Below are 12826 nucleotides of genomic sequence, written 5' to 3' on the forward strand. Positions count from 1 at the left end.
AGTCAAGTAAATACCGCCTTATATTAGGATGAACTACATGAAACTTGAAAGTTGGCCTTTTTTGACTTACAAAAATGTCAATTTCATATGATTTCACCCAATAGAATAAAACGCACGTTCCTCAGCATCTGGCAAAGTCCCCTTCTGTCTGGCCTTGATTTATCTTTCAATTTTGAGTTTCCAGTTTTACCCTGGATGAACCCTCTGTTTTAATTAGGTCAGCAAATATTTACCAAGGGCCAACTGCAAACTCGGCACTGAGCTAGGTCTTAGCACTGCAGGGATGATGTGAAATCAAAAATTTCCATTCTGAAGGAGCTGGCCCATGGGCAGCAGGAGACAAATACATGGTTTCAGGAAAAATGTAAGTATTAAGATGTAGATTTCAACTGGGACTGCCCATTTTGAGCTATTTGGGAAAATGCATGGAGATTTCTGGTTGTCACAATGATTGGGAATATATTTAGATATTTAGGGAGTGGGAATCAGACATGCTAATTTTCCTGCCATGCATATGGTGGTCCTACCGGATTGCTGAATGATGAACTGACTCATACCAAATATCAATAGCTACCCCATAGGAGACACTGATGGGAGGTACTGGGGGCCACAAAGGAACAAGGAGAAAGGGCAGCATATCATATCGGAAAGTTCAGACAAGTGCTTATGGAGGAAGTGGCTATGTGCTAAGTCTGGAAGGAGGAAGACCTGCTTTGTGAACCCAAGTGAAAAAGGCTTTCTAGGCAGAAGAAAAACGCAAATTATCTTGGGAGGTTAAGTCAGCTTAGCACCTGTTGTTTCCTCACCTGGCTTCTACTGTATCCTGGGTTTAGACACATCCATTCTCTGGGAGATTTTACCTTAGTCTTCCAGAAGTTGTTCCCATCTTTCAATAAGTGCCTCATATCCTACTTTTGGGCTTCCCATGTGTCGCTAGAGGTAAAGAACCTGCCTGCCAATGCAGGAGATGTAAGAGACTCGGGTTCGATCCCTGGGTTGGGAAGATTCCCTGGAGGAGGACATGGCAACCCACTCCAGTATTCTTGCCTGGAGAATCCTCACTGACCAAGGAGCCTGGTGGGCTACAGTCCATGGGGTCACAAAGAGTAGGACATGACTGAAGGGAGTTAACACACACACATGCATCCTACTTTCTTAGTAGAGCCCCCTAACTGACTCAATTGAAGGCACTTTCTAGGCCTTTACGACCCTAACAATGCTTCTTGCCTTTGCCCCCTTTCTTCCTTCCTTTCCTCAGTTATGATCTTTTTGAAAGAAAGAGATGTTTCATGCTCCTTTTTTTTTGAACTTGGCAAGCGACAACTAATAAAAATTAAATTTGTCTTCTAAGACATTGGCAAATGCATTCTCTTTCTTTTTAAAGATAAAAACGTATTTATCAAATCTGCTCCGCAGAATGGCTCAATGAAACCGTTTTGCAGGTAGCTTCCCTGGTGGCTCAGAGGTTAAAGCATCTGCCTCCAATGCGGGAGACTTGGGTTTGATCCCCGGGTTGGGAAGATCCCCTGCAGAAGGAAATGACAACCCACTCCAGTATTCTTGCCTGGAAAATCCCGTGGACGGAGGAACCTGCTAAGCTACAGTCCACAGGGTCGCAAAGAGTCGGACACGACTGAGCGACTTCACTTTCACTTTAATCCTATTGTGTAGGTCAGTAATTCTCAACTGGGGACACTTTTTTGCCTCCCAGGGAACGTTTAAAAGCATCTGGGAACATGGGTGCTCATCTTCATTGGGGAAGGGTGCAACTGGCTTCTAGTGTGCTGAAACCAGGAATGCTACCATGTACCTTACAATGCCCAGGACAGCTTCCCGCTAAGAGAATTCCTTGGTCTGAAACACCAGTGGTGCTGAGGCTGAGGAACTCTGGGTGTTGATTAAGAATTGTGACTAACTTCCTAAAGGCTGTGCAGGGGGTTGGTGACAGATCCACCAGACATCAGGACATCAGGACCATGAGGGACTGGAGGAAGACGAACCGTGGAGCCCGGCGACCAAGCTCAGAGTTCAACTGACTTACTGGAAGGTCCCAGACTCACGTCTCACATCCCTACTTTGTCTCCCTTTGCCTCCCTCTTGCCTCAGTTGAATCTCTCGTTGCCCTGCTGTTTTGTCTGTGACTTAGGGCATATCATCTTTCATCTTTTAAGTCTCAGCGTCTTTACTCATAAACCTAATAAAATCTCCATCATGGAATCATTAAGAGATTAAATGTGATAGTATACTTTGAAATGTGCAGGCAATATTTATTATGAACCTACTGTGTGCTGGGTACAATTCTGGGCACTTTATAGGTATTAAGTCACTTACTCCTCCCAGTAGCCTGTGGAATGGGAACTATTATTAGCTCCGTTTTACAGATCAGGTAACCAAGACTCAGACAGGTTAGGTACCTTATTGTAGCATCACAGGTTGTCAAGTGATATCGCCCAGAATCTTGTGCTGAGCCTCTGCACACACCACACACTTCATATTTGTGACTTCATCCCTCTGCTCTCTGCTATGAAACACTTGCATCCTGCTGGGTGAGGAAGGTACCCAGCTCAAAGCCCACATTTCTGCTCCGTTGTGGCTCAGTTGCTAAGTTGTGTCCGACTCTTGGCGACCATCGAGTGCAGCATGCCAGGCCTCCCTGTCTTTCACTTTCTCCCTGAATTTGCTCAAACTCACATCCGTTGAGTTGGTGATGCCATCCAACCATCTCATCCTCTGTCGCCCCCTTCTCCTCCTGCCCTCAGTCTTTCTCAGCATCAGGGTCTTTTCCAATGAGTCCACCCTACCGTAAGCCTAAACTGGGTGTCTTATTGCTAGGTTATTTCTACTTGTTCCCTACCTCAGTAAGACCCAAGCTGAAGCCAGGTCTAGCAATCCAAAAGATTATCAAGGAAAAGTCGCCTGCTCAGCAGATCCACTCAGCTGGGGTGGTTTTAGGGTATATTTTAGGCTTCTAGCCAGGGCTGCCGTAACAAAGTTCCACAAACTGGGTGGCTGACAACAACAGAAATTTTGTGTCAGAGTTGTGGAGGCTAAAAGTCCAAAATCAAGGCATAAGCAGTGCCACCGTCCTGCTGAAAGCTGTAGGGGAATCCTTCCTCAATTCTTCCTGGCTGCTTCTGGTGACTGCCGGCAGCATGGGCATCCCCTGGCTGACATCCCCATCACTCCAGCTCTGCGTCTGTCGTCAGATGGCATTCCGTGTGTGGGGGGGCTTGCCTCTTTTTGTAAGGATGTCATTCACATTGGATTAAGGCCCAGTCCACTCTGGTATGGCCTCACCTCATGTTGGCAAGTTACATTTGCAATGATCCTGTTTCCACATAAAGTCACCTTCTGAGATACTAGGACTTACGACTGCAGCATATCCTTTGCTTTCAGCGGGGGACACAATTCAACCCGTATCATAGGACAAACTTTTTTCTGTCTTTGTCAACCCAGAGGATGGGCTCTGCTCGTGGCCTGGCCACCTCTGAGCTTCCCCCTGCCTTCCCCAGCCTCTCTGAGGCAGATAGTACATTTTCAGCTTCTTAATCTTCAAGGAAATGAGGTATCAAGTATCCTTGTCAGAATCCCTGCTATTTCGTATGTTAGTTGATCCAAATAAATGAGCTCTTGAATAAATACCATCTGGCCCTGCTGCGTCACTTTCTCAAGTGGCCCCCGTCACTGCCTCCCATCAGGGGCGTCCGTCTCTATGGATACCACGGTTACAGGGGCTCGTGGGTAGAACCCAGTCTGCTCCCCACTCAGATCCTGTTCCGTGTCTCACAGGCTTGTTGCTTAGTGTCTCTAAAAATAATGTCACAAAGACCAGTCCTCACTCTTCTTTCACCTTGTCTTCTTTTATAAAAATGTGGGCTTAATAGTAAAACAAAGGGTTTATTACGATGACTTTCATGGCAATTAAAACAGAAAAGTATTTGCTCATGTTCTCCCCAGGCCTAACCAAGAACTGTTAGAAATTTCATTTCCCAATTTTAGTTAAAGGCATACATATTTTTACATTAACTGCAATGTATATAAAATGTTCTATTTTTTCTACTTTAATATAATTTTTAAAAGGAAAATTTTACATTGCAACATGGTCATTCAAATGACTGCAAGGTATTTCCATAGGGTTAGTTTACCATAATTTAATTAATCAAAACATTTTATCAGGCATATAAAGCTTGGGAATGGATTTTTTTCTTTTTATTAAATAGAAAACTGTAAATATGCTACAATAACTTTCCTTGTACAGGTTTTTTTTTTTTTCTTCTTTTGAATATGTGCCTTAGTGTGAGTTGCCAGGAGAATTCCTTGATGAAAGGTATAACTATGTTGACTCAATTTATTTTACTGATTTGATCTCTAAAACGATATTTTTTAAAGTATATTTGTGTTCCTTTTCTCCTGTAGTCTTACAGGCACTGGGCTTTATACTTTTATAATTTTCTCTAAAGTTATTTTAGCGGATATAGAATTACACTTTGATATAGTCTTAATTTGCATGCCTTTGGTTAGCAGTGAGAGCTCTTTAAAACACAGTCTTTCTGTCTTACTCCAGATGCATATAAAAGCCATTGGCTGATGTTTCAGGCCATATGATCACTAGTGATGAACGCTTCCTAGTGATCCAATCCTGCAACAAAGATAGCAGTCCTCCTTCTCCTCTTACTTCTGCCCGCCTAGAGAGCTGTTTGGGACTCCAGTAAGCTGTGGGGTGGAGGCGTTGTCCATGCACTCTGCTCTGCGGCTCCTGTAACCTGGCTTTTCTTGGCTTAAAGTGAAAGGAAAAGAGCAATGCGTATCATCTAGCACATGCTACCTTTGGGGGCCATGATGTTCCTTCTGCTGCTCTGACTATAAACTGCTTTTAGAAAAGCAGATAGGCATTTGGGTGGTTTGAATCAGGAGCCTAACCCTATAGTATTAATGTCCCCAAGTCACAAACCAAAATACACTAGCATCCATGACCAAACTGTATGTCCCAGTTAACTGTATTCTAAAAACAAACCCATAGTAAAGTTTTGCTGGGAAGGAGAAGTGGGATAGAGAGAGAAAGGAGGATGTGAAGGAAGGATGAAGGCATACATCAGACACTTGGGAATACCAGGGTCAACAGATGTTTCTCCAAAGGGCCAGACTAAATATTTTAAGCTTGTGGCCAACTGATCTGTCACAGCTTACTCGACTCTGTCATTGTGGCACCAACACTGCCACCGGCAATTCTTAAATGAGGATGTGTCTTGTTCTGACCTTATTTATGGAGACTGAGATTTGTATTTCATCTGATTTCCTTGTGTAACAGAATACTATTTTTCCTTTGATTTTTTTTTGTTAATTTTCACCACCTGCAAATGCAAAAATCACTCTTGGCTCAGACATCATACAAAAGCAGGCAGTGGGCTGGATTGGGCCCTTGGGGTGGAGTTGGCTGACTCCTGGGCTATAGCATCAGAAAAGAGAGGATGGTGGGGTGAAGTGGTTTTCACACTTCTTTAGCAGGAGATGTATTTTGAAATGGAACACATCATCAATGAAGGTATCCTGTTCTGGTAAAGAAAAGGAGAGCCAGAAGGCTGCTTCTCAGCCTCTTCCTCTTTCTTTGCTCCTTCCCACACCTAAGGCAACCTCTGGTTATGGAAATCAGGTTACCTTAGAAATCCAGAGGCTAGATTTTAGTCAGTCTTCTACTCTGAGCACCATGCAAGTGATGGGTGCTCATTAAGTCGATTAACTCAATTAATGGATGGAGGACTTGTTTCTGAGCTCACCGCTTTCAGTTTCCTCTTAAAAAAAAATCAGTGTTGAAGTGGGAAGGATGGAATGATCTTCGAGGTCTCTTCCAGCTTTGTTTGATTCTAGGTTGTGTGCTCTCTGATATTGGAAACGTCCTTGCTCATTGAATTTGATGAATATAAAGCATGAATTTAGCTTCATTCAATCAATGTACATTTTTTTTTCCTCAAATCCTCACTGCTTGGTTGACTAGAAAGAATTGGAAAGTTATATAAGAAGAAATGGTGGATGTGGTAATGGGAATGTATTGATACTGAATTATCTAAACTTTCTTTCCTGTCCCACTAATTAAAAAAATACTGAATGTTTTTCAACAGGAAGACCAGTTCTTTGAAATTAGGAATGATGCTCTTTCTTTGCTGCCAAAAGGACCCTAAGCACATCAGGTATTTCTAAAAATGTTACTGACGTTGATATTAATAGTGATGGCTACCCTTCTGACTCCTTGCTGGTTCTACTACAACCTTACTAGCTTACTCTCTTTTCTTCAAATGCACCAAGCTCATTTCTGCTTGAGGGTCTTTCCTTTTCCTCTGTCTGGAAAAGCAGACCCCTATGTCTTTACACGGCTGACTGTTTTCTTCACCTAGGTCTCAGTTTTCACAGCAACTCTTCAGGAAGATCTCCTCTAGACACCTTAAATAAACAGGATTGCCTCCTCCCCTATCACTGCCCTTGTGCTGTTGCCAGCATTCAATGAGCACCACTCTAGTCATCACACCCTTGTTGTAGTCCTACTATGTGTTGAGCTAGTTGAGCTAGAGTTGGTCTGTGTGACCAGTTGCATATGGCAAATTTGATGCTTTGTCACTTCTAGGGTTAGGCTGTAAATGACCATGCCTTCCACCTTGGATATTGCTCTCTTTTGGATCATTTTTTCTAGGGGAAGCCAGCTGTCATGTTTTGGGGACATTAATGCATCCAATGGAATGGTTCTATATGGAGAGGAGAGCAACTGAAGAGTCTAGCAGCAACCAGTGAGGAAGCAAGATCTGCCGCCAAACACATGTGTGAACTTGGAACAGGATCCTCTCCCAGTTGAGTCTTCTGATGAAGTTCTGGCCCCAGCTGTCTGAAACTGTATGAGACTGTGAGCCAGAACCATCTAGCTAAGCTCTTTCCAGATTCCTGACCTGCAGAAGCTATGAGCTAACATCTGTTGTCTTAAGTAATTTTGGGGGTAATTTGTTACAAAACAGTAGATAACTACCATATTGTGATTTACTTTCTTTATAATGCTTTTCATTATCTGATATTGCCTTATTGACTGAGTCAGGGAGATGGTATTATAAACAACTAACTTACAACATGTGCTATAAGTTCAAAGAGAGGCTTATGCTTGAGGTAAGTGTAGGCCAGTTGTTCTCACAGTGTGATCCTTGGGCCAATAGCATGAGCATCATTGGGAGCATGAAGGAGGGTGGCTACACTGGCCTCAGTCAGTTCAGTTCAGTTGCTCAGTCGTGCCCGATTCTTTGCAACCCCATGAATCATGGCATGCCAGGCCTCCTTGTCCATCACCAACTCCCGGAGCTTGCTCAGGCTCATGTCCATTGAATTGGTGATACCATCCAGCCATCTCATCCTCTGTCATCCCCTTCTCCTCCTGTCCCCAACCCCTCCCAGCATCAGGACTCATTCCAATGAGTCAACTCTTCACAAGAGGTGGCCAAAGTATTGGAGCTTCAGCTTCAGCATCAGTCCTTCCAATGAACACCCAGGACTGATCTCCTTTAGGATGGACTGGTTGGATCTCCTTGCAGTCCAAAGGACTCTCAAGAGTCTTCTCCAACACCACAGTTCAAAAGCATCATTCTTCAGTGCTCATCTTTCTTCACAGTCCAACTCTCACATCCATACATGACCACTGGAAAAACCATAGCCTTAACTAGATGGACCTTTGTTGGCAAAGTAATGTCTCTGCTTTTTACTATGCTATCTAGGTTGGTCATAACTTCCCTTCCAAGGAGTAAATGTCTTTTAATTTCATGGCTGCAATCACCATCTACAGTGGTTTTGTAGCCCAAAAAATAAAGTCTGACACTGTTTCCACTGTTTCCCCATCTATTTGCCATGATGTGATGGGACCAGATGCCATGATTGTAGTTTTCTGAATGTTGAGCTTTAAGCCAACTTTTTCACTCTCCTCTTTCCCTTTCATCAAGAGGCTTTTTAGTTCCTCTTCACTTTCTGCCATAAGGGTGGTGTCATCTGCATATCTGAGGTTATTGATATTTCTCCTGGCAATCTTGACTCCAGCTTGGGCTTCTTCCAGGCCAGCGTTTCTCATGATGTACTCTGTATAGAAGTTAAATAAGCAGGGTGACAAAATACAGCCTTGATGTACTCCTTGTCCTATTTGGAACCAGTCTGTTGTTCCATGTCCAGTTTTAACTGTTAATTCCTGAACTGCATACAGGTTTCTCAAGAGGCAGGTCAGGTGGTCTGGTATTCCCATCTCTTGAAGAATTTTCCACAGTTTATTGTGACCGACACTGGCCTCAGACCCAGCATAAAGAGCAAGGACACCAGGAAGACATCCTGGAGGAGGGGGCACCAGAAACAATATGTAAAGATGATATAAGCTCCCAAAATGAGTGCAATAGCAATGAAATCATAAAAGTAAAAGGTAGAGATTTATTTTTTAATTTTATAAAAATGACTCTATTCCCCAGTATGGTGGGAAGTCTTCTTAGCAGAGTTGACACCTGTGTAGGACTTTTCCAAAAGAACGAAGGGCAAAGAGAGTCCCAGGCAAAGGTACCTACATGAGAAAAGGCCCAGAAGTAAGGGGCCCACTGTGATTACAACAAAGAGTCATGAACTGCACGTCCTGGCAAGTGATGAAGCTGAAAATGTAGGTTGGAACCCAATCGCTGCTCCAAGCTGGGCGAAGGATCCAGGAGTGGACAAAGGGAGATGAACACAGAATTCCCTGAATGTTAACATTCTGAGGCCAGATGGTGGGATTGCGTGCGTCTCTGACAAGGCAGGGCTGCACCTGCAACAGGAGGCTGTCGAGGTGAGAGGAAGGAAAGGTGACTCTTCTCCTCCAGTGATTGCACTGCCTCGGGCGCTAGCTGCCTCTCTCTGTCGCAGAGATGACAGGCTCCTCCAACTCTCCAGGCAGGAGCTGCTGGCAGATTTGATCACAAAGGGTGAGTTGTTTTGGGGACCAAACAAGACAAAGACACTCCTTTCACTGTGCCCAGGAGGTAACTCTTGCTTCTCCACTAAGACTGCCTTTGCCCTTCTGTCTCTCCCAGGTACTCCTTCCCCAAAAGGAAACGCTACCTGCCCCCCACCCCACCCCCCGTCCTCATCTTTAACTAGAATGGGAGCAAGCACATTTGCACGTAGCTTTCCTTTTAGGTTAGAAGACTAGAATGGACGGCTCACAGCATAATTTATGTGGCATGTCCTTCTGTGAAGTCGCAGGGACCTTGCTATGCCCAGAACAAAGAGGTTTGAATAATCAGTCACTGTATTTGCAGCCTGAAGTGCTGGGATGGCCTCAAGCTGGTTTGCTCCAGAGAGATTTGTCCTTCACACATAGGTCCACACAGCTGTGTTCCTAGGGAGGTCCATTGACCTCTCAAGGTCACTATTCCTTTCTGTAGACACTTCCTGTTCCAGGAGTTAAGCCACAGGTTTCCTCTAAATGCTAACTGAAAGAATAACAGACCAAGTAACAATAAATGAATGGATGAATGAAGGAATGTTGTGGTGAAAAGAATCTGGACTTTGGATACATAGTTCCCATGCTAATATCAAGGGAAATTCAATATTATAAAAATTACTCACTTGAACCCATGTACTTTTCAGAACATTATGCCATTGTGAGATATAGCTGCTGCCGTTGATAAAGAATAGTATTATTTTCAGATCTTTCTCCATCACTCTCTGGTTTTGAGGAAAGCCAGAGACACTGTGTGGTTCTAATGTCCACATAGCAAATATGCAGCAGATAAATCCATCCATCCATCCATCCATCCATCTAACAAACATTAGTGTCCAACAAAAATCATGTGTTTTAAATACTCAGCTTTCTAAGACAAAGACAACAAAACTCCTCTACCCCAAAAGCTCCAAGTCTCAAAGGGACAGTCACATGTGAACTACTCGTAACAGAGCATGATAAATGCTTTGCTTGAAGGATGAGCAAAAATGCTTCAAGTGCAGAGCAAGAGAACAGTGCAGTAAAGCAATGTGATTCTCAGGAGAAGAAAACCTGTCTTCACAGGTGTCGATGACACTTTCTGGAGCTTTGTCAAATCCCTCCAGTCTGTGGCTGACTTTCACAAGAGGAGAGCGATAGCCTTCCCTTGTCTCACTTGCTTTGTCTTATCTCTGCACAGCCCAACGATCTATGCAGAGTAGCATAAAGGATGCATTCTGAAAAAAAGGAATAGGCAGTCAGCAAGCAAGAAATCTGTACCTTAGATCGCTGCCTAGCTCATGTAATAAATGTGTTCTGGGTGGGCACCTGGATGTACCTGGGTGTGTACAATAAAATGTAAGAGGGGTGAGGGCCCTTCTTTGTTGGTGTGCCCACTCATGGTATGATTTTAGAGGATGAGAAAGGCTGACCCATCTGATTTGACTATTGACTCTATACCTTTCCCTTAATGCTTTGATAGAGTCACAGGTCTGCCTTTAAGTTGCTAGCAGTCATTTCTTCCTCACTGTGGCTAAAGGGACTGTTCCAAGGTGAGTCTGGAAGGAAAAGATATTTTTATTCCACAAAACAGGGCTTCCCTGGTGGTTCAGTGCTAAAGAACTTGCCTGCCAATGCAGGAGACACAGATTTGATCCCTGGGTCAGGAAGATCCTCTGGAGAAGGAAATGGCAACCCACTCCAGTATTCTTACCCCAGAAATCTGATGGACAGAGGAGATTGGCGGGTTACAGTCCATGGGGTCTCAAAAGAGTCAGACACGACTTAGCAACTAAACAACCCTATTTATGTAGAGCCTTCTACATGATGAATCTTTGCTAGTATTTGGAGATATTGAGCGAAGATACAGGTGTGATCTCAGGAATTCTCGGTCTGGTAAAGACAAGCAGGAAGCAGTGACACTGCAGGATGGCAAAGGGCAAGCTACAGGCTACACAGCATCCATGGTGGGGCTGACCTAGTGTAAAAAATGGAGTGATCCAGATGTCTGCATGTGTTGGCATCACTCTAGAATTTTGCTGAGGTTGCGCCTAAACTGGAAGTCCAAGCTAACCTCAGTATTTAGTATGCTCCTGTCATTTTTCTAGAGAAGTGATTTCATTACTTTTATTACATGTTTTAGTCAGGGAAGTGCATTTCTCAACAATAATCCTGAAAAAGACGTCATGATGATAGAAACAACTGATGATTCATTTGCTGGAAGTTTCAACTAATGAGGTTAAGATTCAGCAGATGTCAGACATCAACATCGAAGAATTTCAAAAGAAATAGCTGAGAATCACTTTTATTAATTTTAAAAACCTTCTCTCTCCAGTGGAACTGAAAATGACTGGGAGCAAATGGAGAGAGAGAATTATGTGAGGATAATTTCAGAGAGCTGTTGAAAGCCTGCGAGTTCCTCTCTAAGGAGTGGTTTTGGGGAAATTTGCCCTTCGGTGCAAGCCTAGTGAGAGGAGGCTTCCTTGGGACCACTCAGAAAGCTTGATGTGTGTCCCTGGGAGCTGTGGCTGTGTTGTGAGTTGATGCCTGACTCCCTCCAGGGGACTCCTGAATGAAAGGGATTGACTCCACCTTCCTGCACCCAGTCAATTCGTCAGGGTGAAAAAGATGCCTGAGTGTCCTCTGGGTCATATATGGACACATGTGAGGGAGAGCTGGCCTCAAGCTCTTTTAACACCTACCCATGCGGCAACCGAGTGCGTGTCTGTATGTGTGGAGTAGGAACAGGTATAGAACTCTATCCAGGGGCTTGGATGAATCTGTGTCTCATGTAATTGAAGTTTCAGTAGACAGGTTCTGTTGGGGTGTTGGGCCCACTTTGGAGCTGATCTTCTGGAAAGTATAGAGTTCATAGGGTTTGTCTGTTGGACCCAGAGAGAGCAAAGCTATTTTGCAGTAGTACCAGCTAAGCGAGGACTCTCTTACGCCCTTCACTTCTTGTTCTTTCCTCTTCCACCCTCATCTGAAAGGCACAGAGGATCAAAAATAAAAAGAAGTCAGTAGAGAAGGTGGCCAATGAGAAGGTGAGCAGTGAGCCGTTCCAAGAAAGATTACCTGCCAACCATAGGCTTTAGGCATTTGGGTGAACCAGGTGGGAGGGGCATCTTATCCTTAAACAGAAACAAGGCTTTCGATGAATTTATTCAGCTGGATATATTTTAATTTCTGAATGGAGATTATCCCTTTGAGACTTTTACTACTGATCTGACCAGGGGACGACCTGAAATTTCGCCCATACCTGGGTGCTTAGTCACTTAGTCGTCTCTGACTCTTTGTGACCACATGGACTGTAGCCCTCCAGGTTCCTCTGTCCATGGCATTTTTCAGGCAGGAATACTGGAGTGGGTTGCCATTTCATCCTCCAGGGGATCTGCCCGACCCAGGGATCGAACATGCGTTTCCTATGTCTCCAGCACTGCAGGCAAACTCTTTGCTCACTGAGCCATTTCGCATTTCTGTTATCCCTGCGAGTAGGTTTAAGAGAGCAGTCAGGCACAAAAGCAAGAAAACTGGTTTTATGACTAAGCCCTATGAGTTCTGCGTGTTGAAGTGTCCTCATTACTCGTGTCCTCATCCATTAAAAGAGGACCCATAAGAGAGGAAAGCAAAGCTGTCCCGGGAACACCCACCAGAACGCCCCTGTGCGATAAGCGGTGGGTGGGAATCCATCTGGACTAAATTAGCTGCCGAGTGGGCTTGGGCACTGGAGCAGGAAGTGAGCTGAGAGTGGCCTCCTGAGACAACTGTCCGGAGGAGGAACGCCATAGGTTCTCAGTCTATCTCAACTCCATTAACAGCCCGCGCAGGCTTTGCTTGCCTGAAGGGATTTCTCTGACAAGAGGAGATTCA

At 44.3% G+C, this 12826-nt stretch overlaps 1 long non-coding RNA gene across 1 annotated transcript; it reads left to right on the forward strand.

The window, feature by feature from the left end:
- The first annotated feature begins 286 nt into the window (after window positions 1-286).
- On the forward strand, window positions 287-7023 carry LOC110127476 (uncharacterized). The gene is made up of 3 exons (XR_002310794.2): window positions 287-364; window positions 6117-6185; window positions 6683-7023. It is a non-coding gene; the product is annotated as an uncharacterized lncRNA (long non-coding RNA).
- The last annotated feature ends 5803 nt before the right edge of the window (window positions 7024-12826 follow it).

Source organism: Odocoileus virginianus, chromosome 15, assembly GCF_023699985.2.
Source record: "Odocoileus virginianus isolate 20LAN1187 ecotype Illinois chromosome 15, Ovbor_1.2, whole genome shotgun sequence".
In the NCBI taxonomy this organism is placed as follows: Eukaryota; Metazoa; Chordata; class Mammalia; order Artiodactyla; family Cervidae; genus Odocoileus; species Odocoileus virginianus.